We start from the raw sequence: 13,224 nt of genomic DNA on the forward strand, positions 1-13,224 counted from the left end.
CACAATTCTTTCAGGTTTCACTCTGCTGGGCCCCTTGTTTAATCACACATTTGAACTACCTTGAGTTTTCTTTTAAACTGTGATGTTTAATATATTTTTAAATGTCTTTTTCTCTTCTGCAAACCTTCCGCTTAATGCCCAGTTCTTTTCCATGTACTTTCTCTGATTCCATTTAGCTGCTGGATGCCTTTGTTTAATAAAAGGGGACTGTAAAAGGCCCTGTGATTCAAGAAGCATTTTCACTTGAAGGTCATCAAGTTCAGTTACCCGCTCCTGACCACCAAGTCGAAGCTGTCAAACTTCTATGCCTTTCTGAGGAAGAAATATTAAGTTGAAAGCTTCTCCTGCCCTCTCTGGTGTACTTAACAACCAACGGCTAAACTTCAAAGAAGAGCATAGAAGACCCGCAGATCCCAATCCCTCAGGTAACATCAATATCAGGTTAGTATCATGTTGTGCTGTGCAAATTGCCTCCTATGTGTTTGCATTATAACTCTGAATGTTTGACAAAAATAAAGCTTATAGTTGGTTTGTAGCATCCAGTGATATTGGGAGTCATGTTATATACATTATTTTACCATTTTGTTAGGTACCTACGTATCTAATAAAGTGACCACTGAGTATGTTCATGGTCTTCTGCTGCTGTAGCCCATCTGCTTCAAGGTTCAACGTGTTGTGCATTCAGAGATGCTCTTCTATGCACCACTGTTGTCACGCGTGGTTATCTGAGTTATTGTCATCTTCCTGTCAGCTTGAACCAGCCTGACCATTCTCCTCTGACCTCTCTCATTCACAGGCCATTTTCCCTCACCGAATCACTGCTCACTGCATGTTGTCCTTTCGCACCATTCTCTGTAAAATCTAGGGACTGTTGTTCGTGAAAATCCCAGGAGATCAGCAGTTTCTGAGACACTCAAACCACCCCGTCTGTCACCAACAATCATTCCACAGTCAAAATCATTTAGACCATATTTCCTCCCCATTCTGATGTCTGGTTTGAATAACAACTGAAGCTCTTGACCATGTCTGGATGCTTTTATGCATTGAGTTGGTGCCACATAATTGGCTGATTAGATATTTGCTTTAATGTAGCCACTACATGTATATTAAAAATATTTCACACAAACAAAGGAGAAGAGTTGAGAGAATATTTGGTAGAGGTTTATCTTGTTGTAGCTCAGTGCGTTGTGTAATGACCTGATCAGTATAACCAGTATGCAAGAGAAGCTCTTCACTGTTTCTCGGTAAACGTGACGCAAATAACCAATTTTCGAAATCTATTTCCACCTTGACTCAATGCCTGCTGCAGCACTTTTTCTTACAGATCTGGCAACAGCACTAGCTTGTGGACAGTGAATTCTGCTGGAGCTAAGTGCCTGATTCCCCCTCAGCACTTTACAAATTCATTTGAAATCCCGTTTCAGGTTTGCTTTCACCGCCGTTGCAGACAGTGTGGGAGAGATCACAGAAACCTGTTCTGCAAATAATTTTCCTTTCATTAGCTCCCTGTAACTCCTTTAATTTGTTTTGCCCACTCACTACCTATTCCCAATACTTTGGGTCATATGCAATTTCTCCTCAAATACCTAGTTCCAAAGGCACTGAAGCCAAAGTCTTTGAGTCCTCATAAAATGGCTTAAAGGCTGCAGCATCCAGCATATAAAATATTACACTCTTTTATTTTATGGCTCAGACACCTAATAATAAGCAAACAATAACTTGAAGAGAAGATTGTTACTTAATTATCTTAAATAGGTTAAATCAGTTCAGTGTGTGTGTGTTCCTTCTGGCCTTCTCTGTCTGTGATGAAATTTGCTGCAAGTGACCTGCTGTGCATTTGTAACCTGAGCTGGCTGGGACATCCAAGGAAATACAGTTCAGTTCTTCAGACAGCATGTGCAACCCATCTGTGTCACCTGAACGGGTGCTAAACGCTATGTTACCACCTCAACCACTGCAAGATGGGAATTTCATCAGGAAAGATGACATCAGCCGAGACATTTTCAGAGGTAACTGGGAAGAAGGAACGAAAGTCAGGAGCTGGTCATTATTCTTTGGAACATTTGTTTGTGCATCTTTCTGTGTGTGTGCATTTCTGCATGCGTTTGTGTGTGTTTTTATGATCAATTGTTGCTGTTGAGGTGATAGTGTTTCAAAGGCAGTTCAGCAACTGGTCTCAAAGCCGCTAGGCTTTGCTGCAACAGCACTCTTCATAAGACCATAGGCCCATAAGATATAGGAGTAGAATTAGGTCATATGGCCCATTGCTGATCCATTTCCCTCAATCTCCTGCCTATTTCCCATAACCCTTCATGCTCTGACTAATCAAGAATCTATCAACTTCTGTCTTAAATATACCCAATGACTTGGCCTCCACAACCACCTGTGAAAACGAATTCCACAGACTCACTACTCCCTAGCTAAAGAAATTCCTCCTCATCTCCATTCTAAGTTGACATCCCTCTATTCTCAGGCTGTGTCCGCTATAGGAAACATCCTCTCCACATTCATTCTATCAAGGCCTTTCAATATTCGATAGGTTTCAATGAATTCTTCATACTTCTGAATTCCAGTGAGTACAGGCCAAGAGTTGTTAAATGCTCTTCATATACTAAGCCATTCAATCCTGGAATCACTTCCATGAATCTCCTTTGAACCCTCTCCAGTTTCTGCACATCCATTCTAAGATAAGAGGCCCCAAGCTGCTCGCAATGCTCCCAATGAGGTCTCACCAGTGTATTATAAAGCTTCATTCAACATTGCATCCTTGTTTTTATAGTCTAGTCCTCAGAAAATGAATACTAACATTGCATTTACCTTCCTCACAACTGATTCCAACTGCAAATTAACCTTTAAGGAATCCTGCACAAAGACTCACAAGTTCCTTTTCACCACAGATTTTTGAATTTTCTCTCCATTTAGAAAATAATCTAAGCTTTTATTTCTTCTACCGAAGTGCATGACCACACGTTTCCCTACACAGCGTTCCACCTGCCACTTCTTTGCCCATTCTCCTAATCTGTCTGTCCTTCTGCAGACTTCTGCTTCCTCAGCACTACTTGCTCTTCCACCTATCTTAGTATTGTCTGCAAACTTGGTCACAAAGCCATCAATTTGCTTGAGGCATTGATCGTGTGGATAGCTGGAGGTTTTTTCCCCAGGGCTGAAATGGCTAACACGAGGAGGAATAGTTTTCAGGTGCTTGGAAGTAGGTAGAGAGGAGATATCAGGGGTAAGTTTTTTTACACAGAGAGTAGTGGGCGTGTGGAATACACTGCCAGCCACAGTGGTAGAGGCGGATAGAGCAGTGTGTCTTAAGAGCCTCTTAGATAGGTATGTGGAGCTTAGAAAAATAGAGGGCAATGCAGTAGGCAAATTCTAGGCATTTTCTAGAGCAGGTTACATGGCTGGCACAACATTGTGGGCCGAATGGCCTGTAATGTGTTGTAGATGTCTATGCTTCTTCGATTCTATGATTCAATTCCGTCATCCAAATTATCGAGGTATACTGTAATGTAAAAAGAAGTGGTTCCAACACAGACCCCTGTAGAACACCTCTAGTCACTGACAGCCAATCAGAAATGATCTATTTATTCCCACTCTTTCCTTCCTGCCAATCAGCCAATGCTCTATCCATGATAGCATCTTTCCTGTAATATCATGGGTTCTTAACCTGTTAAGCAGCCTCATATGTGGCACCTTGTCAAAGGCCTGCTGAAAATGCAAGTGCACAACATCCAATAAATTCGTCGGGCAAGATATTCCCTTAAGGAAACCACGCTGACTAGGAGCCGATGTCTGCACAATGAAGGTAGTGTCAATTTCAGCAGCTAAAACAGAGCAAGTAACGAGAATGGGGTGATGTTGTGAGTTAGCACAGTGTCCTTTCAATGTGGAGGCCGGGTTCAAATCCAGCCAAAAACATTGGGATAAAAGCCTCCTCTCTCCTGGAATCCCATGTGCATTGAGTCTAGCCACAGACTCAACACAAGGCTACAGTAAAAATCCATGCTCAAGTTGGCATTCAATGGCCTATCACTCCCAAAGAAACCACAGCGAAGGCCAGTGGAGGAAATGAAAAATGAAAATGGAAAAATCCATTTTGGGGCAGAGAAAAACACGGAGAGGCTGAAGGTGAGGAGGGGTTTGCCTGACATCTCCTGATATGTACTGTGCAAGAAATGAGTATTTGGGTTCGGATATGAAAGTGGCCACAGCAGCAGCATTCCTCAGCTTGGCAAACATTTCCAACGGATACCATTTATCGATGTTTATGGACATACGTTCGCAGTATTTGATATTTGTGGTTCACTGTACATGCACAAAACTGCAATTGCCAAGTTAACCCATATAAGCAGTAGCAGTTTGTTTTTCTCCTGTACATTTAACATGCATATGAACAAAATGTACTCAGAGACTGAAAGAGAAGCAATGATAGGAGTCACGACCAAGAAGGAATAGTCCTGCAGGTATTAATGAAAAACATAGAAAGTGCTCAGAACGTTCAACTGATTGGACGGCATCAGAATCAGAATCAGGTTTACGATCGCCGGCACCTGTCATGATATTTGTTAACTTAGCAGCAGTTCAATGCCAACTACTGAGGTAAGAGTCACTAGTCTATAATTTCCTGGGCTATCCCTACTCCCTTCCTTGAATAGTAGAACAACATCCGCAACTCTCCAATCCTCCAGAACCTCTCCTGTCCCCACTGATGATGCAAAGATCATCACCAGAGGCTCAGCAATCTCCTCTCTCACCTCCGACAGTAGCCTGGGGTACATCTTATCCGGTCCCGGTGACTTATCCAATCTGATGCTTTCCAAAAGCTCCAGCACACCCTCTTTCTTAATATCTACATGCTCAAGCTTTTCAGTTCACTGTAAGTCATCCCTACAATTGCCAAAATTCTTTTCCTTAGTGAATACTGAAGCAAAGTACTCATTAAGTACCTCTGCTATCTCCTCCGGTTCCATACACACTTTTCCACTGTCACATTTGATTGGTCCTATTCTCTCATGTCTTATCCTCTTGCTCTTCACATACTTGTAGAATGCCTTGGAGTTTTCCTTAATCCTGTCCGCCAAGGCCTTCTCATGGCCCCTTCTGGCTCTCCTAATTTCATTCTTAAGCTCTTTCCTGCTAGACTTATAATCTTCTAGATCTCTATCATTACCTAGCTTTTTGAACCTTTCATAAGCTTTTCTTTTGTTCTTGACTAGATTTACAACAGCCATTGTACACCACGGTTCCTGTACCCTACCATCTTTTCCCTATCTCATTGGAACATACCTATGCAGAATTCCATGCAAATATCCCCTGAACATTTGCCATATTTCTTCCATACATTTCCCTGACAACATCTGTTCCCAATTTATGCTTCCAAGTTCCTGCCTGATAGCCTCATATTTCCCCTTACTCCAATTAAACACTTTCCTAACTTGTCTGTTCCTATCCCTCTCCAATGCTATGGTAAAGGAAATAGAATTGTGATCACTATCTCCAAAATGTTCTCCCACTGAGAGATCTGACACCTGACCAGGTTCATTTCCCAATACCAGATCAAATACAGCCTCTCCCCTTGTAGGCTTATCTACATATTGTGTCAAGAAACCTTCTTGAATACACCTTACAAATTCCACCCCATCTAAACCCCTCGGTCTAGGACATGCCAATTGATATTGGGGAAATTAAAATCTCCCACCACAACAACCCTGTTATTATTACACCTTTCCAGAATCTGTCTCCCTATCTGCTCCTCGTTGTCCCTGTTACTATAGGGTAGTCCATAAAAAAACACTCAGTAAGTTATTGACTCTTTCCTGTTCCTTACTTCCACCCACATACATATTCCCTCCATGACTTCTTCCTTTTCTGCAGCCATGACACTATCTGTGGTCAACAGTGCCATGGCCCCACCTCTTTTACCTCCTTCCATGTCCTTTCGGAAACATCTAAAGCCTGGCACTCGAAGTAACCATTCCTGCTCCTGCGCCATCCAAGTTCCTGTAATGGCGACAACATTATAGCTCCAAGTACTGATCCACGCTCTAAGCTCATCTGCTTTGTTCTTAATACTCCTTGCATTAAAGTAGACACATCTCAAACCATCGGTCTGAGCGTGTCCCTTCCCTATCACTTGTGTGGATGCACAAAATTACTTGACATCATTAGTCCCTTTTCATAATGGGCTTGAAGTTAGAGTGCATTGTTGACAGTGTTTGAAAGAAAGACATTGTATGTATTGCCTCAGCAACCAAAGAAGGACACTTTAGAGTGCTTTTTTAGATTATGAAGACACGCAGTCCTCTTTTATTGTCATTTAGTAATGTATGCATTAAGAAATGATACAATATTTCCTCTGGTGTGATATCACAAAATACAGGACAGACCAAGACTGAAAAAACTAACAAAACCACATAATTATAACATATAGTTACAACAGTGCAACAATACCATAACTTGATGAAGAAATCCATGAGCACAGTAAAAAGTTCAAAGTCTCTCAAATGTCCCACATCTCACGCAAACGGGAGAAGGAAGAAAAACTCTCCCAGCCATGGCCGACCACAGTCCGAATCTGAGTCATCTGAAAACTTCGAGCCTCCAATCAGCTCTCCGACACCGAGTACTGAGCGCCATCTCTGTCTGAACGATTTGACCTCAATCTCGGTCGCCAACAGCAGAGCAAAGCCGGGGATTTTGAGACCTTCCCTCCGGAAGATTCCCGACCGTGCAGTAACGACAGCAGCGAATGGTCATTTCAGAAATTTCTCCAGATGTTCCTCTGTGCAGACCAGAATTGTCCACGGCCCCTATTTAACGGATACAATATCATTTTTCACAGGAGGGCTGTGCACACGCGGCGCGCTTCTCTCTCTCCTCCTGCTTGAAGGGGTTTTATAGGCACTATGTTCTCTCCATCCAGCCAGGCTCTCTTCTTGCTTCTCTAGGTTTGTTAAGAAAAAGAACCTCAGGGTGGTATGTGGTGACATATATGTACTCTTACAATAAATTTTACTTTGAGCTGTGAATTACAATCAAGAAGGAAGTACGTGAGCCTTAGATCCCACACCACCAGGTTCAGGAACAGTTATAGCCATTCAGCCATTATGCTTTCAACCAGTGTAACTTTGCTGACCTCCACACTGAACTGATTCCACAAACTACAGGCTCACTTTCGAGGACTCAACAACTCATATTCTCAGTATTATTTTATGTTTTTCCCTGCACAATTTGCTTTCCTCTGGTTGTCATTTTTTTGTTTATGTATAACTTTATTCCTTTCTTCTCCTATAAAGAAAATAAATCTCAGTGGAGTATATGGTAACATGCGCATACTGTACATTTGTTATAGATTTCACTTTGACTTTGAAACATAGAAAGAAGTGAGGTCATGGAAGGAATTGAAAACAGGGGTAAGAATTTTAGATGCAAGCCATTGCACGATGGGAGCCAGTTTTCCTTCATACCACCTCGTGTAGTTATGTTAGGAATGATGTGTCTGGATGGTATGGAACCAGAAGCTTTTCTCCTTATCTCAGAATATGTGGTGACTATAAGCCAACAAAACAACTACGGGAGATGAGGGGCCTAGTTTGGGATGAACTGAGCATCTGAGGAAAATACAGCCCACAACTTTAGAGACTACATGGTAGTGCAGCGGTTAGCGTAATGTTTTATAGCACCAGTGATTCCAGGTTTAATTCACGCTATCTGTAAGAAGCTTGTTCATTTCCCCCATGATTTTCTGGATTTCCTTGAGGTGCTCCGGTTTCCTCCCACATTCCAATGAAGTGCAGGTTAAGATTAACAAGTTGTGGGCACGCTGTGTTGGTGCTGGAAGCATGGTGACACTTGTGGGTTGCCCCCAGCATGTCCTCGAACTATGTTGGCCATTAATGCAAACAACACATTTCACTGCGTGTTTCAATGTACATGTGACGAATAAGACTTGCCTTTTTTAAATGGCCAGGTCAGAGAAGAAAGAGACTCACTGAAAGCTATAACTATATACTCAAATATTATATTAAACATTTTCATCACAGGGAGCCTTTTATATCATGGTCTGCTCAAAACAAACTTACAAGTATTTTATTTTGTAAATGATTCCTCTATACACTGGTTCGATGATCCTATTCTTTAGTAGCCCCACCATCCTCCAGAAAACCAAAACAGACTAAGCAGGGAATTAAAGGCAGAGAAGCTGTTTTTAATTGAGCTACAAGGAGATTCAACAGGTAAAAGACTTGGTGCTGTGCTATGAAAAATCAAAAACATTTGAAAGCAATTTAACAGGCAATCATGGCGTTCAGAGCAGATTAAACCTCAAGAATCTATTCAACAGTGAACAATTAGTCACAGATGCTTTTGCTCACACCTTGCTGAATCCAACTTTAATGAATTCAGCAGCTGTCAACTGTGACTTCAAAAGTCTCACCATTCCGCATTCGAGAGTCGTACCGAAATTAAAGGTTTCATTTCCTACAATACCAACTAGGAGCTGGTAAACTCCAAGAATATCGCTTGTCCTCAGTCAGGATGATCTAATAATCCAATTACCTTCAAAAGAATAATAGAAGGATTGGCATTTATAAACACAAGGGATTCTGCAGATGCTGGAAATCCAGAGCAATACACACAAAATGCTGGAGGAACAGGCAGCATCCATGGAGAGGAACAAACGGTTGATGTTGTGGGCCGAGACCCTTCTTCAGGAAATTTATAAAGCTGGCATTTACTTAGTCTTTGCAAGCTCTAAGCAGTTCTAATGCAGCAGACAATTTGTGCATGGGAAGATGCTACACACAAAATATGTATAAGGGACAGAATTGAATATTGATAAATATTTATCAACGTTTCACTCTGAAGATGATCTTTGATGCCTTCCTGGGAGGGAGAGCAAGTGTAGAGTAAAGCAGGTCAATTGAAGTCCAAGTTCAAGCTTACTGCAGTCATTCTTCTCCTTCAGTCCATCACTTCTGCTAGGGCATGGGCCACCACCAGAAGCTCACCAGAGTTCTGGGCAAGGCCTTCAAGTTTTCCTAGGTGTAACCCATCTTCAAGGCAAATATCCTTCCTCTCCCAGGGATGAGATCTCCAAGCTTCTGCTGGCATTTCTGCAGCTCTAGATTTTTATGGGATGGAGTTGCTAGATCCATGCCCATCTCTCCCCCTTTCACAGCCAGACTTGCTACCGACAAGGCGGAGTTTTACTGTTGTCAAACACAGGGTAAAAATACCATGAAATTTAACTTTCTGCAGCAGCAGTAGAGTACATGAGTGAGTACAAATCCCACCAAGATAGCTGGGAAAAACACGTAAATTCAGGTAAAGCAAAAAGGTCTGGATTTTATGTTAAAATTCTACTCTGATTAACAGGAATCATAAGTCTACCAGTTTTAGTTTATATTGAAGAAAACCTATCCAGTTGACCATTGTCTTTCAGAGAAGGAAAATTGCAGACCATACCCAGACTGGCTTGTGTGTGTTTTCCAGCAGAACAGTGCTGAACGGGCAATTTCACTTTCTCATTTCAGGCTTCTTGAGTTGCTGGCCAATACTCAATGAGGGAATTTTTGGACCTGGAAACACCTCAATCAAGGACCAAAGATCAAAGATTACAATCAGCTTTATTTGCCGTATACTATCAGTGGCCACTTTATTAGGTACAGAAGTGGATCCCGGTGTTGTCTTCTGCTGCTGTAGTCCATCCACTTCGAGGTTCAACGTGTTGCGCATTCAGAGATGCTCTTCTGCATATCGCTGTTATCTGAGTTACTGTTGCTATCCTGTCACTGTGAACTAGTCTGGCCACACTCCTCCAATCAGTCTTACTAACAAGGTGTTTTCGCCCACAGAACTGCTACTCACGGGATACTTTTTGGTTTTCCCACTATTTTCTGTAAACTCTAGAGACAGCTGTGCATGAAAATCCCAGGAGATCAACAGTTTCTGAGAAAGTCAAACCATCCCGCCTGGCACTAACAATCATTCCATGGTCAAAGTCACTTAGATCACATTTTGTTCCCTGAACAACAACTGAGCCTCTTGACCATGTCTACATGCTTCTATACATTGAGTTGCTGCCACATGATTGGCTGATTAGATGTGTACAGGTATACCTAATAAAGTAGACATTATGTACACATTTACATATATCAGGAACTTGCTCTGGTGTGTTGGTGCTACTTACAACGAAAACAACATTAAGCAATTACAAAGAATAAAAAATTATAAAAACAATTTTAGAAGTACAGATATAGAATAAAAGGTGAATGAATACATAAATACCAGTAGGTATTTTGAATGTAAACAGCATTACAAAAAGTGTAGTGCAGTGGCTGGAGTAGTAAATAGAGAGAGTGGGGGAGAGTGGGGTTCATCATTTTAACTGCGTGGGGGAAGAAACTTTTAAGATGGTGTGAGGTTTCAACTTCGATTACATTTTGAACCTGTCTTCTAACATTCATCAGCATGTACACAACAAACCTTCTTCACTCTTCTCCATGCAAAAAACATCCTATTTTCACTTTCTTGGATCCAAAGTAGATGAGCTTGCATTTCTTGTCAATATTACTCACTGCGTCCTATTAACCCAAGCTACCAATTACATTGTGAACCAAATAAAAAGCTGTATCCAATTAGCTTTGCCACAATCTCTTGTGCAGAATCTTATCAAATGTTTTAATCACCTAGTTTAGAGAGAAACAAAATCTCTTGATATTCTACAATTTTGCTGTGTGCTTCAGTGATTAGTGTAATTGTGCATCACATTCTTGCAGTAATTTGATCACTCAAATTGAGTATGGTGTTCTCCTAACAGGTTATTCCTTAGTGGACAATGCTGATGCATGATTTTGTTTTTGTGGGGAGCCATCACACGATATTTGACATATTCAGATTGAGGTCCAGTGGCATGGAGTGGAAAATGACTGGGGATCCTTCTCTGCTGCAGCCTTCCTCCACCTTCACTGCCATTGTGATGTGTCATCTTCTTCCTGCAGTTCCATCGTTAAGATATTGATCGGCTCACTTTTTGTTTGGAACTACCCCCTTGACCTTATTTCCATAGATGATCCTACCAGAAGCTCCATAGAGCATCGCTCTTAGGTTCTCACCCTCTTCACCGTGACAAGGTGACATTCCTTGGAGAAGATCTCTTTTTACATGTCCCTCACTGAGAGACCTGCAGACAAATCCCACCAAAGTTTTGTCACCTCCAATATTCCTTAATTTAAATATAAGAATATAAAAGCCAGAATATAATGCTGAGGCTCTATAAGGCATTGCTTAGAATGCACGAGCGGCATTGTGAGCAGATTTGGGCTCCTTATCTAAAAAAGGATGTGTTGGTATTGAGAGGGTCCAGAAGAGGTTCACAAGAGTGATCCCAAGAATGAAAGGGTTAGTATGAGTGTTTGAAGGCCCTGGGCCTGTACTTGCTGGAGTTTAGAAGAATAAGGGGGGATCTCATTGAAAGTCCTATATAGCGTGAATGTGAAGGGGATATTTCTGATAGTAGGGGAATATAGAACCAGAGGGCATAACATCAGAATAGAAGGATGTCCTTTTGGAACAGAGATGAGAAGGAATTTCCTTAGTCAGAGGGAAGTGAATCTGTGGAATTTATTGCCACAGGCAGCTGTGGAATCTATGGATGCCAGGTCCTGGGGTATGTTTAAAGTGGAGGTTGATAGGTTCCTGATTAGTAAGGGCATCACAATTTACGTGGAGAAGACAAGAACATGGGGTTGAGAGGGATGGTATTGTGGAGAATTCTTAATGCACCAAATTTCCTAATTCTGCTCCATTGTTTATGGTCTTATGGCCTTAATTCTGTGCTCTTATTCCAACTCACCCACATTGAATCTTCTTCCCATCACAAAAATGATACCTTTTATCACTATTTTTAATCATCTTCCTTCCCTAATGTCTTTAATTTACTACATAATCCAGACTGTTTATCTCTTTTGATATCTCATTAATATTGCTGAGTTTAGCATTATTTGTAACATGTACTTCAAAACATCAGTGCATGCAGTGATGTGTGTCAGTTGCATCAACAACCAACACAGTACAAGGATTGAGCTGAGTGTCGCTGTAATTCTGGTGCCAACAACGCACGCAACGTACAATTTACCAAACCTACGTCTTTATTATGTGAGAAGAAACCAGAGCCACTAGAGGAAACCCATACAGTCACAAGGAGAGCATACTCCTTACAGTCACCAGTGGGAATTGTATCCCAATTCCTGTAAAGCATTACACTAGCTACTATCCTACCTTGCTGCTCTTATCAATGCAAATGAAGAGTATTATATAATCCAGAAACACTGAACCAATTTATTCCAGCCAGCCAATTCTAAAATTACTTTTTTTCTGAACCCACATTGGAAGCAGTCACACAAAATGTGATTTGTCCTGATGAAGGGTCTCGGCTGGAATCGATTATTTCCTCTTTTCCATAGATGCTGCCTGACCTGCTGAGTTCCTCCAGCATTTTGTGTGTGTTGCTTTGGATTTCCAGCATCAGCAGATTTTCTCATGTTTGTGTTAATTTTCCAATTGCAGCCATTCTTTTCTTGCAAATTTTAATTCCGAATATCACAATATTACTTGTATTTCACCAGAGGTATTCAGTAATATTGTCTATTCATCTTAATAGTATTCTATTCCACAAGTGAACAACCTTTTATGAAAACATATCACCTGCCTTCCTGTCTTGTTGTTGAATATTAATTTAAGAATGTTCAAAACATTCTTTTTTCATTACATCAGGATGTCCCTGAACAATTAACACCAATAAGAACTTTACAAGCATAGAGGCTGTCATGACGGATTAGACAATTTGTACAGTCTGTGCATACCAAAACTCTACAGTGGCAATGATAAAACAATAAGATAATATCTTTGGAGTAACATTAATTAATAGCAGATTCGACTGCTTACAGTGGTGTCATCGGCCAATTTACAGATACTGTATGAGCTGTGCCTAACCACACAATTATGAGTATAGGGAGAGTAGAGTAGTGCCTGATGATGTATCCTTGAGATACACAACAAAACAGTCGATGTTTCAGGGACCCACTGTCCTCTCCTATTAGATTCCTTCTTCTTCAGCCCCCACCTCTTCAACCTATCATCTCCCAGCTTCTTAACCCTCCCCCAATCCCCCTTCTTCCCCTTCATCTTGTTTTGCCTATCATCTGCTAGCGCGTACTC

The sequence above is a fragment of the Mobula birostris genome, chromosome 15, assembly GCF_030028105.1.
Source record: "Mobula birostris isolate sMobBir1 chromosome 15, sMobBir1.hap1, whole genome shotgun sequence".
NCBI lineage: Eukaryota > Metazoa > Chordata > Chondrichthyes > Myliobatiformes > Myliobatidae > Mobula > Mobula birostris.